This window comes from Panthera onca, chromosome D1 (genome assembly GCF_046562875.1).
Source record: "Panthera onca isolate mPanOnc1 chromosome D1, mPanOnc1 haplotype 2, whole genome shotgun sequence".
Classification (NCBI taxonomy): domain Eukaryota; kingdom Metazoa; phylum Chordata; class Mammalia; order Carnivora; family Felidae; genus Panthera; species Panthera onca.
The window spans coordinates 29,027,737-29,044,540 of record NC_138348.1 but is presented as its reverse complement, the minus strand read 5'-3'; the positions used below and the strand labels follow the sequence as shown (position 1 = coordinate 29,044,540).

The following is a 16,804-nucleotide window of genomic DNA, read 5'->3' as shown; positions in this document are numbered from 1 at the left end:
ACAGGACACATTTAATTAATAAAAAGCTGCAGTTGGAAAGGCCCAGAATTTCCAAACAGCCCTTCATTCTTATATTACCTGCCCTCCCCCTACCCCCAACCAGCTGATCATTGGATGGTGAGGAAGCAGGTGCTAGTTCACAAAGCCTGTTCATTTATTCTCTTATCCATTCAATTACTCATTCATTCACAATTATTTCTTAAGTGCCTATTATGTACTGGGGGTCTTATGCAGAGCAAAAAGTGGACACCCACTTCCTGTCCTCAGGCAACTTACAGCTTAGGGGTAAGGCGGGAGCACACACATCAATCAATTGGTCAAAACTGTGATCAGGGCTATGATGCTATTCCGGGAAGGCTCCCGGGTAAGTGACACCTGACCTGAGATCTGAAGGAGCCACTGGAGGAAATGGGGGGTGATAGCAGGAAGTGGGCAGAAGGTTCAAAAGAACATCATATGCAAAGGTCCTACAGAATGAAGAACATCTTTTGGGACGTAGAGAGGCAAAATTAAGAAAATGCCTTACTTTATGACGGGACCCTTAGGTTGGGGACACAGTGGTCCCCATGTGGAGCCAAGCACTCAGGCAGGAGTCAGCCTGGTCTAGTCCTGGTCCTGTTGTTGGTCAGTTCCTTCTTGGACCTCAGTTTGCCAGCTGTAAAATGGGACTGAGACCATTCTTGTAGCTTTATGATGAGAACGACAAGTGGAACGTGTGGTTGTCACCGAGAGGCTGGGCAGATGCGTCACGACCAACCCCCTCTCCCACGGACGCGGGTCAGAGTTGGGGTTCAGAGCTAAGATCCAGGGCTAGTAACCGGCCGCCTCAGCGGGCTCGAGGTCGTCCTCTCCTCCCGCCCGTCCGCAACATATGCGCGAAGGAAAGTGCTACGAACGCCAAACGGCCGCCCCCCCGCCGGCGCCATCTGCTCCGCCGCGCTCGCCCGCGCCCGCCCGGGTACCGCAGAACCGCGGCAGCTGCGCGCCCAGCCTCCGCCCGCTCCGCGCAGCCGGCGCCGCGCGTCCTGTCCGCGCCCGCCGCGCCCAGGACGGCACCCTCCGCCAGGACAGCGCCATCCCCTGGGTGGAGGGGCGCTCGGAAGAGGGACCTCCGGAAAAGCACGTCCTGCCTGGGCATCCGAGGAAAGCGTAATGCCTGGCTCCGGAGGCAGATACGCCTGGGGTCTAACATCGACTGTAAAACTGACTACATGTGTGCTATCGGGCAAGTCACTCCTGGCCTCTGTTTTATCTTCTGCGAAATGGGTATAATACGACCTGTCACCTGTCCTCTAGGATTGCTAGATGGATTAAATAGGAAGTCTTATGAAAAGCGTTTAGCACAATGTCTGGCATATAAGTGAAACTTCATTGCTATTGATTTTATTCAAAGCCTGCCTTCCTGGGGCTTTATGGTCACTGGCTGGATTTCTGTAGCTCCTTTAAATTTCAGCTTGCTCCCACATTTCCTCCTCTCTCACCCTTTTTGTCAAGCATGGATGCAGAGGCAGAAAGATGCTGCTGCTTTTTGGAACACTGCCTGCCAGTGAGTGGCCGGGGAACTGGGGGATCCCTGGATTCCTCACCCTCTCCTGACCATGAATGAGGTGCAGTTTGCAAAGATCTTTTGATGATTGCCCAGAAACACCCTTTTGCTCTAAAGCCCACTGCAGGACCAGCCCAAACAGTGACTGATAAGAAGGCAGAGTAATAACAAAAGGTGAAAGGAGAACAGGAAAACAAGAAATGAAGACACTCTAAGTCAAGAGGGACTGCATTTGTTACATGACAGGTGGATCATTCCCAGACTTTACGTAATGCAAAGGTAATCAGAAGGCATGGGTTTTAGTCAAAAGTCTGTCACTTACTAGCTATGTTACTTTAGGCAGTTGAGTTAACAGATGTACATTGAGCACCTACTATATGTGCCAGGTGCCATTCTAGGATGTGAGATTACAAAAGCAAACAAGACCCAGACCCGAACCTCAGGAGTTTGCAGTTTAATGGGAGTCAGACAAGCATGGGTGCCTTGGCAGAAAGTGCTTTAGGGCTCCAAAGGGAAGCTTGTCAACATTCTAGGGGTGTAGGGGCAAGTCACTGAGCCGCACTGTCCTAATTTTCCCTGTCTGAGGCTGGGGTCTAACCGTGATAAGTAGAAGCTCATTCTTTCTTCACCCCTGTAACCTCACCTCCTACCCTATCCCTAAAGTCCAGCACATTTGCCCTGCCTCAGCATCCAAGCAGCTGCCGCAATTCTTTAAGACTAATAGGAGGAAAACACTAGAAAACACAATATACAGAAAACCATCGTACAACATAGGAGATGTGAATCGTTGATACAAACACTGATGTCAGAGATTACCTGCTACACTCTAAGGTACTCTGGGTGCTGCACAGTAGCAGGTGATGGTGGGTGTGGGAGAAGGTGAAGGGGAGGGCCACGTGTGGTAGTGGAAGGGGAGGATTTGCCTCTCATGGGAGAACTGAGTGATACAAGGGCCCTCAGTCATCTGGTTGCTTTTAACAAATATGTACTAGGCATATGCTCTGGGCTACACAGTGAACAACAGACCGAAGCCCCTACTCTCAGGAACTCATCTGCTCCTAGTGGGAGTTCAGAGTGGAATCAAATAATTTAAAAAACTACGCAGCAGTTGATGGTAAGTGCTCTAAGGAAGATAGAAATAGAGGGCTAGGGAATAATGGTCAGTGCCCCTTTATGTGGCATCTGAGCATGTTAATCCCAGTACTCAGAGAATTTTTGGTCTGAACCTAACTGTCCTTTTGAAGGGAAGCAAATCATGAATATCTAACTCTAGGTAATATGTTTAATTCACCCCAGCTTTTCTGAAATGGTCTTAGATTATATAGGCAAAATGAACATTTAAAAACTACCCTTAATCTCATTCAGACTCAACCAATGCAACATATTAATATATATCCTTCCAGAGTCTTATCTGTACATATACTATATATTTCTCCCCAGTTCCCTTACTTGCAAAATGAGCAAGATTATTCTTGACTTGAATTATGTTCACTTGAGGAAAGTGGAGATACACAGCAGCTAGAACCCTAAATGTTTCATAGCTTAGTAATATAGCTCCTTTTTTTTCTGACTCAAGCCTTGCCTCCCCCACTGTACCCTAAGTAACCACCATCTGTGCAAGTCAGGCCGGAACCGCATTTCCACCACCATTTGATAGATGCCAATGAGACTCCATTGCAGTTTGCCCCAGCCGATGATGGTTTCGAGAGATGAGCTGGAGATGATACGGCTAACGTTAAAATGGCAATCCCACAGCAGGGGGTCTCAAGCATTATGGAGTTTAGAGAGACCCTTTTAGAGTATCCTTTTCATGGCTCCTTCTCTCTGGGAACAGACATTCTGCCAAGGTGGGTAAGTCAGGATGAATTTTGAGGTCAGCAGCTACCCTGGAAACATCAGTCCCTCTGATCTCTAAGCCATTTGCTAAGTGTGACTTCCATCATGCAACATTGTTATGACTCCATCATGTCAACAACCATGTATTGAATTCATGCCACGCATCAGGTGGGTGTCCACTATTCTATGAACTAGAGATACAGTAGCAAAGAATATAAATACAGTTTCTCAGTCTAAGAGCCTGGAAACACTGGCTTTCCTTATGAAAGATTTTCCCTCAGGACCCCCAATGTCTTTTCTGGCGATTTGGCTTCCATAAGAGTACTAGGAAATCCATCAGATATAACTTGTGTGTCATAATCCCAACTGTGGACCAAATTCTAGTCTTTATTTTCAAAAGCACCTTGGCTCTCACTATATTTGACTTAAAGCCTTGGACTCCAGAGCCATACAGCCTGGGTTCAAGTCCTGACCCTGCTCACTCTAGTTACTGAGCTTGGCCAAGCTACTGAATCGTTCATGCCTGGGTTGGGTCATTTGTAAAATGGAATAATAGTAATAGTCAACATGATCTGGTGCTTACCATATGCCTGGCAGTGCTCCAAGTACTTTAGATATATTAACCCGAGATCCTCACAATTCTACAAGGTAGGCGCTATTGTACCCCATTTTACAGATAGGAAACTGAGCCACAGAGACGTCAAGTAATTACCAGTTGTGGAACTCTAATTTTATGAGATTGTTTAAGGATTTAAATAAGGGGCATGGAAAGTGGTCAATTAATTCCTTCTCCTATTATTGTTATGGTAATTTTAAGTGGAAAAAAAAAGTAGGCAAATCTCAACTATGAGGAAAATAGCATAGAAAAATCTAGAAGGAGGGGCGCCTGGGTGGCTCAGTCAGTTAAGTCTCTGACTTCAGCTCAGGTCATGATCTTATGGTTTGTGAGTTCAAGCCCCGCATCAGGCTCTATGCTGACAGCTCAGGGCCTGGAGCCCGCTTCGGATTCTGTGTCTCCCTCTCACTCTGCCCCTCCCCCTTTCATGCTCTGTCTCTGTCTCTCAAAAATAAACAAACGTTAAAAAATTTTTTTAAAAAAAGGAGAGAAAAATCTAGAAGGAAATTTATTAAAACACTAATAGTGTTTGCCTCAGGATAGTGAGATGATTATAGGTGATTATATGTGACATTTTTCATACTTCTTTAGACTTTCATAAAAGCTTTCCGAATTATTTTACTGTGAGTAGGTATTTCTTTAATATTCAGAAGGAAATAATGCTAAAATTCCTGGGAGAAAATAAATTTGGGAAGCTTCTCCTCTGGGTCCTGATGACAGCTGTGCATTCCCCTCCTTGAGGGTGCAGGGCCCTCATCTGAGCTGGTGACCCCCACTTTCAGGGGCGGGAGGGGGCCTCAGGCAACATCCGCTTCCCCGGTGAATCACAGATCCCATTACTCACTTAGCTTCATTACATCTTTAATTATGACCTTTTAGTCTGAGTGAAAAAGAAGTATAATTTTACTTTAAGAGATATGCCAGGCCTACGCTCCCAACATTTCCAGGTTTCATGGAAATTGCAGGGATCATAGAAATTTAACCTGATAATTACTTCAATATTTCAAGGCACACAGTTTTACTCTCTCAGAATAATTATGGGTTGTTGTTTTTTTTTTTTCTCCCAAATTCTTTTATTTCTCCGTTATTACAGGTTATGCTCATTTCTGTTGTGTATGCTTGGAGACACAGAAGAATGCAGGACATCCTTATGCACTCTGGTCTGTAGCACCTTATTGTTAATTTTTGTTCTTTTATTTTCTCCCATTATTATTTATTTTAGACTATAAGTTTTATGTGGGCAAGGAAAACACATACTTGGTTCACTCTGTCCCCAGTGCCTAAAACGGAACTTAGAAAAAAGTATGAAAAAAGTATTTGTTGAATGAACACCTGAAGGAATATATTTTTAAGTGATTATATTAGTTGCATTTGTTGTATTATAAGGAAATCTTGGTATCATCAAACTCTTGTTGGGTGCCTACAATGCAAAGGCAGTGTAAGATCCACCATATGCCAGGTAGTAAACCCTTGGAGCCAGAAGTGCTTCAGAATTCAAGAGTTTCCAAATTATATGAAGGCCATTTTATCTAACTCTTAGCAACCACTGAGCCAGCCTCCTGTGACTAAACAGCAAATGCATGTATTCTGCTGTGAAAATGTATGAATATACCCAGTAAGCGGGACAAATAAAAACTATAACCGTAAATCAGCTCAGGTGAGTTTTTGGTGCTAAACAATTCAAGTCAGGTCCAGTCCTGCTGCCAAATGAGTTGGAGGAACTTCTGGTTGTTAGCGGTTTGGCATCGCCGGTGAAGAAGGAAGGAGATGATCACGGTGGAAGTTAAGAAGGAAATCATCAAGAAGTACGAACAAGGTATGCGAGTGGCCGAAATTGCAAGATTTTACAAGTCTGTGTCTGCCTCTCGTTTGCAGAGGAGGCAGAGAGAAAGGCAGAGGAATCCTTCACTTCAAATGAGATTAGGGAGATAGTGTAAAATGTGGGAAACAGTGCAAAATTTTGTAGAAAAGCACCACCCGAATAAGGCTAGTGATGAATCTTTTTAATGACAATGCAATGCCACATTTCCACCAAATCCTTAAAAGGAGGCAAAAGCAAGTGTCATTGGATAGGCCCTTTGTTATATTTGCATGAATAGAAAAAGATTCAGTTGAGCCAATAGAGAGCAGTGATTCCATTAGGGAAAGTCGTCCTACACAATAACCCTCCTGTCTTCTGTCTCCCTCACACCAGCCACGAAGGTTTTCAAAGGTAAGTGCAGGTTATTTGTTTATTTTTCTTTATATTTTGTATTCTCTTTATTATTTTGTATTATATTACAGTTTTGTCATCATTTTTATATGAATATTTTTGGGTTGTGGAATGAATCATCTGAGTTTCCATTAGTTCTTATGGGGAAGTTTGCTTTGATATACAAGTGCTTTGGATTACAAACATGTTTCCAGAACGAATGATGCTCACAGACCAAGGTTTTATTGTGTTTACTGGGCACTCATTGTGGGTCAGGTTTTTACATATTAACTCTTAAATTCTCGTAACAACCCTGTGTGTTAGGCCCTGTTATCATTCTCCCTTACAAATGGGAAAACTGGAGACAAAGAATGTAAATAATTTGTCCAAGATTACAGCCATTCAGTGGTGGACGGGATGAAGTGACACTGGCTGTGGGTTTCAAGCACTGGGTTGGTCACGTCCCCTTTTTTCTGCACAGGGGCCATTGTATACACTCCCACAGATGTTGACTGCAGGATTGTATTAATAAACTCTTGTCATATACTGTATTTAATGTAACTGGCAATAAGGCAGCAGAGGAACGGGTCTATATCTGCAGGCAGCCAGACCTAGAATGAGGCAAAGCATTCCTAAGCTTACTCTTGCATGGAAAAGCAAAGGACTATCCATAGGTGTTTTGAAGTGACAAAAAATACACCAGTGCCAGTTGTGGGCACCTTCCAATGTTCTGAAAAAACACTGATTTCTACCAAACACTGTGGCCTGAGACTGAGCATCCGAGCAAGGGAGATGATCACCCACAATCCTGCAGTGAGCAAGAGAGAGAGAGAGAGAGAGAAGAACCATTGACTCAGTTGTGATCATGTGATGTTCCGCATCACGTACTACTCGTATTGTAAGACATCACTCGTTTATCAAGTGAAAATTTATTAGAAGTGTTTGCTCATCTTGTGGAACACTCGCAGAACAAGTTACTCACAATCCAAAATTTTACTGTATTAGCTACTAACATATTACCTCATTTTGTGAGGCAAACAGCTGGGGAGACATACATGATTTCGGTCATTTGACAGGTGGGGAAACAGGAAGCTGGGCAGCTTGAGAACCTGGCCCATGGTCACACAATGGGAAACTGACAGGGCGAGGATTTGAAACCACAACTACAGTATCTTGCCCATTACAGCAGCTCACGTAAATTCTTGTATCCATTCGAGATTCCTTTTGTCAGCTGTTACTCTGCGTTTCCCTCTCCAGTATGGAATTTTTGAGGGAAAAAAATTAAAAGCCTAGGAAAATTAGAAAGTGTTTAGACATGCATTTTATTAGCAGATTCCCTCTCTTCTCTCTCCTTTCTTTCTCTTTTTGTTGAAAAGCAAGAGGCAGAAGAACTTGGCACCATTTCCATCATGTCGATTCTTCTGGGTTTCTCAAATGTTGCGATCCCTGGAAAGCCGGGATTCATGCTTACCTCCACTCTTCATTAAGGCGGCCGTGGCCACGAGCTCAGGAAGGCAGGCTGCTGGTGCAGTGGGTGGGCGTGCTGAATAACACCCGGACCACAGCTGGGGCTGCCCTTGTCAGAGTGCCAGCCTGCCTTACCCAGTCTGTTCTCGCCCGCTACCTGGCCCTCGCCCATCTGCTGCAGAATTCATAAAGTGCTGAAGATCACAAACATCTGAACCTATTATAGGTAACATACTTCAATTACATTCTGATTGTGGGCTTGGCTTCCTCCAACCTTGGTCTCTAATGGCACAAGGATCAAAGTCTTCCCCACAAAAAAAGGCACTAATCTCTAGGTAGTTCCATCATTTGGGGGGTGCTTAGAAAGAAGCCATTCTCCTATATGCTATGTGCTTTGTATTATTCGGTTACCCGGCAGGGGTACCCACAGATGTAAAGAAAAGATCTGAGAGAGAGAGAGTGAGAGCACTGATTTAAAGTCCTCTCATAGGAACTTACCATATTAGTTGAAATGACCTTCATTCTCCTGAGGGTTATCTGTCCTGGTTGTTGACTTAGATCATGCAATCTGTGACCACTCTTCCAAGGACATCAAAGAATAAACTGCCCACATGTCCTCAGTCTCCTGCTTCCACATGTCCCTGCCTTGCCCCTGCCAGGGAGCCCTGGACAACATTACTGGGGGGTGGTACCCCGAGTCAAGGCAGACCACAGGTGGCTCCAATTAGAAGCCTGGTGAGGACGACATCTCAGCCTGTTTGAGGCTACTCTCGCTTCTCTTGTTCACTGGGCTTGCAAACGAGCAGTGTCCAGCTGGGCCATAGTAAAGCCTGAGACAAAAGGAAAAAGTAGTCTTATCAGCACAGCTCTTATTTAACCTTTTGAAATTTTGTACACATGGAATTTTGGTGTTAACTTTTGTTTTTCAAAAATGTTGCCTCGAAACCTGATTTCTCTTGAGTACTGGGTTTTTCTGGCGATCCCTTTTGGCACCCAGACTGGATACACACCAGCTGAGGAGTGAGGAAGCTGGACTATATGCACCAACTCCTGCACCTCACTGGTTGCAGGTTGCCTGGGGCATATTAATGAACTCTGACACTTCCAGCCTGCCCTGTATGCAGGTTAGACAGGTGCCGTCAGCATCAGGCAGTATCCATTTTGGACCCGTCACTGTGGCCAGAGAAGTATGTTTAGCCACAGAAGTCCTTTCCAAAAACTATATGGTTTGAAGGAGCATATCCCACAGCTGAACTTGGAGTGGCCTTGGGACACATGGGCACCTTACATAGTCAATGCCTTTCTCTTTCTTCCTCAAGGCAGTTTAAATTTCATCACCTGAAACCAGAGTCCTGATTCTTGCTGGCAATGGCTGAGGATACTGTGGTTCTTCCAGCTTATTAAAGTAGGGACAAAATAGGGGTAAGGGGCCAGCAGAGTGTTCCTATGCTTGGACCGTCTTCAGGGCACTACCTCTCCAACTTGTAGGGGAAGAAATTGGGGGAATCCAAGGTCACAGTAGTAACTAGGATAGCAACAACATTAGACTTTCATGGCACTTTACAGTTCCAAATCCCTTTCACTCTGTTTTTTTTTTCCTCACGAAAGCTTAGAGGTACAGGGAAGGCAAGCTGTGGAGCCCCCATTTCAGAGAAGAATGAACTGAGCTCCAAGAGGCCTAGCGATCCATGTATAGCTAAGGGATGGCAGAACACCTTGCCTTCTACTTCACCATCCTCAAGCCAACAGAGACACACAACAACGGCGCCTATCTTAAAGCAGACTCTTTTCCTTTCCTTCTGTAAATGTAAACCTCAGTTTACTGGTTCTGTTCCATGCATTCTATAAGGAGTGACAAGTGAGTGAGTTGGTGCTTCTCAGGAAAAGGGACCTTCTCTTTGTCACCTTCAAATCTGTAGCTCCAGCATGTCCTGGCAGGAACAAGTGCCCTGTTGGCATCTGTTGAATTGGATTAACACTGAGGAGGGAGCAGCTCAGACCAGAATGTTGGACCTTTTAGAGGCAAGACTGTAGTGGTAAGAAGAGTTACACCCTCCATTTACCGAACATGTACTGTGCCCAATGCTCAGCTGTTTCATATCCATGGGAAGTAAATGTTCTTGTTGTTTTACAGATCAGGAGAGTAAAGATCAGGGAAGAGGAAGGATCTCACTCAGGGCCAAGGGAGGGATGAAAACCCAAGCCTTCCTGACTCCCAAACCTGCTTTCCTAAACCACATGTGCTCTGTCAACTCAGAAGCTACTCAGTGCCACATTGCAGTTCAACGTAAGAGGCTCGATAAAATAGTCCAGTCTTACTGAAGGAGTTCCTTTTCCTCTCCTGCCCTCCAGGCGGGCTCCAGGGTTATTTCATACTTTTGCATACAAAATCTAGAGCAAAATGGGGGAGGAGAAGTAGCAGGAGTTCTGGAGTTAGGGCAGGATGGAGGCAGTTGAGGCAAGTTTGAAGGAAGCATGTCTGTGAGAGTGTGGGATGTGAGGTGACCAGGAGAAGAAAAAGGGGGTACAAGAGTGTTGCTGGGGGTTAGGAATCAGATTCCCGTGGAATCTGTAGATATGTACAATTATTTTTGGCTCCTTTGGAAGATGTACTTTTAATTTATTTATCTTTAAAGGCTTACTTATTTTTGAGAGAGAGAGGGAGGGGAGGGGCAGAGAGAGAGGGAGACAGAAGATCCGAAGCGGGCTCTGTCTGTGCTCACAGCAGCGAGCCCAATGTGGGTCTCGAACTCACGAACCATGAGATCATGACCTAAGCTGAAGTTGTACACTCAACTGACCCTGGAAGATGTACTTTTAAATGCCAAACTGTTCAGGACTAAAGCATGTGGGTCAATGGGATGTCATAGGAAGGTGACAGAGCCACTGGAGGTATCCAGGCTGAGGCTAGGCAACCCCTTAGTGGCAATGTTGTTGAGGGGCTCCCAGCATTGACTGGAGGAGGGCTAGACAGCTACAACTTTCTGATTTTTGTTTATCTCCGCAACTCCCATCCTGGCTAAGCATGGAGGCAACCCAGCCAATTTGCTCATCCCTGCCACATGCTGTCCCTCTCCTGACTTATCAAACGTTAATCAGTCCCCACCTCCCACCCCATCTTAATTATTTGCAATGATCCGTGATAGACAAACAACTCTGCAGCTTGAAATCCCCCCATCAGGCAAATATTAAATTATTCACATCTTTCTTGCAGATTTTTCACGAAGTGAGTTGGTAATCAAATGACTCTCAAACGCCTTTACCATTTTATGGTGGCGACCCTGCCCTTCCCCTTAATGTGTGTATCTTCATGCCTCAGCTACACTGAGTGTTCTCCTTTCCTGTTTATGTTTATTTTGGAAGAAAAATGTGTTTACAAAATCAGTTAAAAAGTGTTAATGATCAGTTTCCAGAATGCTAATGTGAATCCAAATTACTTTCACATGAATCAAGACAAATTTTAAAATGCCATTTGATCATAAGCTGTTTTAAATTTGTGTTACAAGTAGCGCAACAAATCTGAACACATGCCTTTTTAAAAAAGAGCAGTTTATTTTTTTTATTTTTCATTTTTTTTTCAATATATGAAGTTTATTGTCAAATTGGTTTCCATACAACACCCAGTGCTCATCCCAAAAGGTGCCCTCCTCAATACCCATCACCCACCCTCCCCTCCCTCCCACCCCCCCATCAACCCTCAGTTTGTTCTCAGTTTTGTTTTGTTTTTTTTTAATTTTTTTTATTGTTTTTAATTTATTTTTGAGACAGAGAGAGACAGAGCATGAACGGGGGAGGGGCAGAGAGAGAGGGAGACACAGAATCGGAAGCAGGCACCAGGCTCTGAGCCATCAGCCCAGAGCCCGACGCGGGCTCGAACTCACGGACCGCAAGATTATGACCTGAGCCGAAGTCGGACGCCCAACCGACTGAGCCACCCAGGCGCCCCTGTTCTCAGTTTTTAAGAGTCTCTTATGCTTTGGCTCTCTCCCACTCTAACCTCTTTTCTTTATTTTTTTTCCTTCCCCTCCCCCATGGGTTTCTGTTACGTTTCTCAGGATCCACATAAGAGTGAAACCATATGGTATCTGTCTTTCTCTGTATGGCTTATTTCACTTAGCATCACACTCTCCAGTTCCATCCATGTTGCTACAAAGGGCCATATTTCGTTCTTTCTCATTGCCACGTAGTATTCCATTGTGTATATAAACCACAATTTCTTTATCCATTCATCAGTTGATGGACATTTAGGCTCTTTCCATAATTTGGGTATTGTTGAGAGTGCTGCTATAAACATTGGGGTACAAGTGCCCCTACGCATCAGTACTCCTGTATCCCTTGGGTAAATTCCTAGCAGTGCTATTGCTGGGTCATAGGGTAGGTCTATTTTTAATTTTCTGAGGAACCTCCACACTGCTTTCCAGAGCAGCTGCACCAATTTGCATTCCCACCAACAATGAAAGAGGGTTCCCGTTTCTAAAAAAGAGCAGTTTAAAATAACCATTCTGATGGCATGAGGAAGTTCAGATAAAAAATTTCCTCTGACAGGGAAAGAAGTTAACTTTTGGGCATTCACATGGGAGGAGGTAGGGGGGACATACACCCAGAGGAAAAATATCATTTATAATTGTTAAAAATAGGATAGAGCTGTGAAACTTACATGGTTTTCATTCATCTTGTTTATTACTATTTTCCCAATGTCCAAAAGAGGAAATGTGCCTGGCACGTTGCAGGCACATGACAGTATTTGCAGAATTCATGAACAAGTAAAATCAGTTTCACAAATTATAGAATTTAATATGAGATTTTATTTTCTCTGATATAAAAATTATGAAGTTCATGGCAAGTTAGAATAGAAAATTGAGAGCCACATCTTGGAAAACTACTGATTCCATATTCAGATAATATGCCTCGTTCTTGTGCATGCTGCCCCATGTGGGTTACCCAGTAAAGTTGCTCACAGCACTGGGGGGCCTGATAGTCTGGGACACAGGCACACAGGCACAGTGTTGGTTTCGGCGTGTCCTGTGCAGAGTCACAACTGCTGTCCACCTGAATTTACTGGAATGCATTTTTTTCAGTGGGTCCATCACTAGCGATAATGGAAATGGAGACCGTGAGGTGGTCCAGTGCCACTGCTGGGCTGTTAGAAGTCATCTTCTCCCGAATCAGACAATCTAGGACCGGCTTTCCAGAGGTCCGAGGGGTCTAGGGGAAGACAGATCTGGGGTAGAGGGAGAAAGCAAGGGCTTTGGGACAGACTTCCACCTCCTGCCCAAGCATCCCTGTCTTGCTTTGACTTGCATACTAGGTTACCAGGTAAGATTTTCTTTGCTAAAAATCTTCAGGTGCTATTTTTAAAAAAACAAAAAAAGCGTTGGGGCGCCTGGGTGGCTCAGTCGAATAAGGGTCCGACTTCGGCTCAGGTCATGATCTAGCGGTCCGTGGGTTCGAGCCCCGCGTCGGGCTCTGTGCTGACAGCTCAGAGCCTGGAGCCTGTTTCCGATTCTGTGTCTCCCTCTTTCTCTGACCCTCCCCTGTTCATGCTCTCTCTCTGTGTGTGTCTCAAAAATAAATAAATGTTAAAAAAAAAATTTTTTTAATAAAATAAAATAAAATAAAAAAATTTTAAAAAAGCGTTTAAAATATTTATCTACAAAGCCAAAAGTGCTAGCAAAAGATAAGTCCAGGGATATGGATCCAGCTCCCCAAGGAACTTCCGACCTTGAGTTAATGTACGTGTGTGTGCAAAGCTGCGCCTTCATTAGAAACAATATAGCTTCAGAATCTCTAGGCCATTTCACAAAAACTCCCCATGTCCCTGTTTTGGAATATGCCCATGTCATGGGTTTGGTTCCTACTCAGAGGAACACGTAAAAGTGGGGAAAATTTGACTTCCACGTTTCCCAGTGTTCTAAATGTTCTCATTTCTGGGCTGGCAAGGGTTCTTCTGCTCTTGGCGCCCAGAGCAGAATCTGGTAAGTCCACTCATGAGCAGCTTTGAGAGTCCAAGTCTATGCCTTAAAGGGACAAGTAATGGTTTCAGACCAAGGAATTTGTTGGTCAGGAGAAAATGGTGGCTAAGAAGCCTGGGGGATGGGAGCCCTTCCTGGAAAGCCCTGGGAACCAGAACCTGCTCCATGTCCTTGGGTCATCCCCTAGACACCAGACAGGAAAGACCTAGCTGGATGCCACAGTGACCCAGTTGTCTCTCTCAACCCACTGAAGCAAGAACAATATGAAGGGAAATAGCTTTGGAGTCAGGCTGACTTGGGTCACAACCCAATCTATAAGAGCTCTGTGACCCTGAGTTGCTAAGGTCACCATTCCAAACTGTGGGTTTCTTCAACTGTAAAAACATGGTAAAAAAATGCATTCTTCCCACTAAGTTATTCCAAAACTGAAAGTAATGTCTGGAAGGTTTTTGACAAATAGTAATACTCAATAAATCATAGCTATAACATATTGTACTGTCTCCACACTGTTTTGAAAGGACCTACTTCTAGTGGAGTCTACTTCTAATGGGGAGACATTTTTGGCTTTTAAGTAAAATCTACAGAATATCTACATTATGCTGGGGGTGCCTGGCTGCCTCAGTCGGTTAAGTGTCAGACTCTTGATTTCTGCTCACATCATGATCTCATGGTTTGTGAGATTGAGCCCCACATGGACCTCCGTGCTGACAGTGCATCCTTCTCTCTTTCTCTTTCTGACCCTCCTTTGCCCGTACTCTCTTTCTCAAAATAAATAAATAAACATGAAAAACTGTTTTTAAATTTACACTATGTTGGATGGAATATGTGCTTTAGAGAAAAATAGAGTGGGAAAGAAGGATTCAGAACACTGGGGCTAGGGGGGTCTGAGGGGAAACCCCATATCTGGTTATAAGAATGAGAAAGAATTTCTTCCTCAAATTATCTTTCTCTTCTTCATGAAAGATATTTTTACTGCCAAATAAGAATAAATAGTAAAGGAAAGCAGAGTCCGGAAGACACTCACAAATGTTGTCCTGTGGAGGCAGCTGGTGTGCTGTTATGATGTGGGACCTCAGGTCTTGAGTTTTAGTTTGTCATTTTCAAAAAGAAGTCCTGATTGTCACTGCACCTATCTTTGACTTTATTTCCTTACCTCTAAATTGGACATAATAATCACTGTCTTTTGTACATGAGATGAAGAAAACTTCTCACCTCAGCATAACAAGCAAGGGTCAGGGTGTGGCCACTGCAGGCTGCTATCCCAGGAGACAAAACTACAGAGGATACAAAGGAAATAGCCCACTCCTCCTTTCTACACACACACAGATCCACACACATTTTCTCTCTCTGTCTCTCTCTCTCTCTCTCTCTGTCTCTCTGTCTCTCTGTCTCTTGCAAATTGTCAGGAGACTATAGGTATTGTCCTCTGAAATGAAAGTTATCCTAAGGCCAAGGGAACGGACTTGCATTGAGATGGTCCAGAAGGAGCTCTTCCATCAGGAATGGCTAACTTACCATGTCCCCTAATGGTGCCATCTTGATTTGTGGATTTCAGCACTGTCCAGGCTCCAAGGGACCATTGACTGGTTGCAAGTTGCTGACAAGCGAATGCTCGGTCCTGAGCTGTATATATTTACTGTACCATATAAATAATAAACACTAATAACTCACTTTATCCCTTACGATTTCCCCATCCATTTCCTGGCCATTTCTGGACCTTTCATCACATACCAGATTGTGTGGCTGACTTTTATTGCTGGCTGCTCATGCAGGGTGAGAAATCATTGTTGCCTCATAAATAGCTAGCATCATTTTTTTTTTCTCTCATTGAAAAGTTATTCCAATTCAACCTAAATTTCCAGCAACCAGGAAGTGTTTAAATAAATCATCCTCCATCCATTTGATGAAATTATGCAACCATTAAGAATCATGATTTTGAAAGCTATTCAACAGTATAGGGACAAAAAAGCACACATCATAATGTTAGGTGAAAAAAGCAATACAGAAAACCATATATCCAGCATGATCCAATTTTGCACGTGAATTTCTATGTAGATTCACGTGTGTACATTAAAGAGATGGCAAGAAAATGCTTGAAGTGTCATTTCTGAATAGGATGATTGTAGTGATTTTTTTTCCTGCACTTTTCAAATTTTCCATGGTATACTTTTAGAATCTGAAAATAGGGTTATCTCTTTATTAAAAATTATTTTAAAATAACATTTCAATTAGTTTACTCAAACATTTTATTTCTTTGTTTAAAACATTTCAAGTTGTTTGACAGATGAACATGGGGAAGGGAAGGAAAAAAGATAAAAACAGGGAGGGGAACAAAACATAAGAGACTCTTAAATACAGAGAGCAAACTGAGGGTTGCTGGAGGGGTTGTGGGTGGGGGATGGGCTAAATGGGTAAGGGGCATTAAGGAGGGCACTTGTTGGGAGCACTGGGTGTTATACATAGGGGATGAATCACTGGAATCTACTCCTGAAATCATTATTGGACTATACGCTAACTAACTTGGATGTAAATTTAAAAAATAATTGTTTTTAAAAAAGGGAAAAGAAATAAACCCAAATTAAAACAAAAAAATCTCAAGCTGTTTGAAATCACACAACAATAAAAACACGAGCCTGTTGGCCTAACAGACGGTTGCCAAACGGGGTGAGATCAGGGGCAGCCTCTGTGAAATCCGCACGATGTGGCTCACTCTTATTTGGAGGCTCCTAGTCAGGCTTTTTGTTCTAATTTTTTCCCCTCTAAATATGAAAAATTCTATCTACACACTTGCACGGCCCTACATATATAGACATGTGAAGTGTATTTTCTGGTCTCAGATTGACATCCACCTAAGAAATTAGCCTATGAAAGCCCCATCACTCACATACACTTGCTGGGGAGGAGGGGACAATTTTATTTAGCTAATTTTTAACAAATCTCAAATGGTACCAACATCTGAAGCCCGGAGGAAGGATAATCAAGTCAAGCCCCATTGACTAGGAGAACAGTGAACTGTGGAAAATGACTTCTCAGCACTGCACAGGGCCCCAGCTCCATTTAAATAACATGTTCATTATTCAGATGCTCGGCCTTCTTACAGGGGCTGTTGACCTGCCTGGGGTTTGCCCCAGCTTCTGGGGTCTCTGCAGCATCCCGGGACAGTCTGTCATTTGTCC

At 43.8% G+C, this 16,804-nt stretch overlaps 1 long non-coding RNA gene across 2 annotated transcripts; it reads right to left on the bottom strand.

Moving 5' to 3' along the window:
• Window positions 1–6,412: 6,412 nt before the first annotated feature.
• On the bottom strand, window positions 6,413–8,457 carry LOC144612947 (uncharacterized). 2 transcript variants are annotated; one of them, XR_013550171.2, is made up of 2 exons: window positions 8,155–8,457; window positions 6,413–6,997 (listed from the first exon to the last, which is right to left on the bottom strand). It is a non-coding gene; the product is annotated as an uncharacterized LOC144612947 (long non-coding RNA). The 2 variants fall into 2 exon arrangements; XR_014135291.1 differs by lacking the exon at window positions 6,413–6,997 and adding an exon at window positions 7,100–7,635.
• Window positions 8,458–16,804: the final 8,347 nt, after the last annotated feature.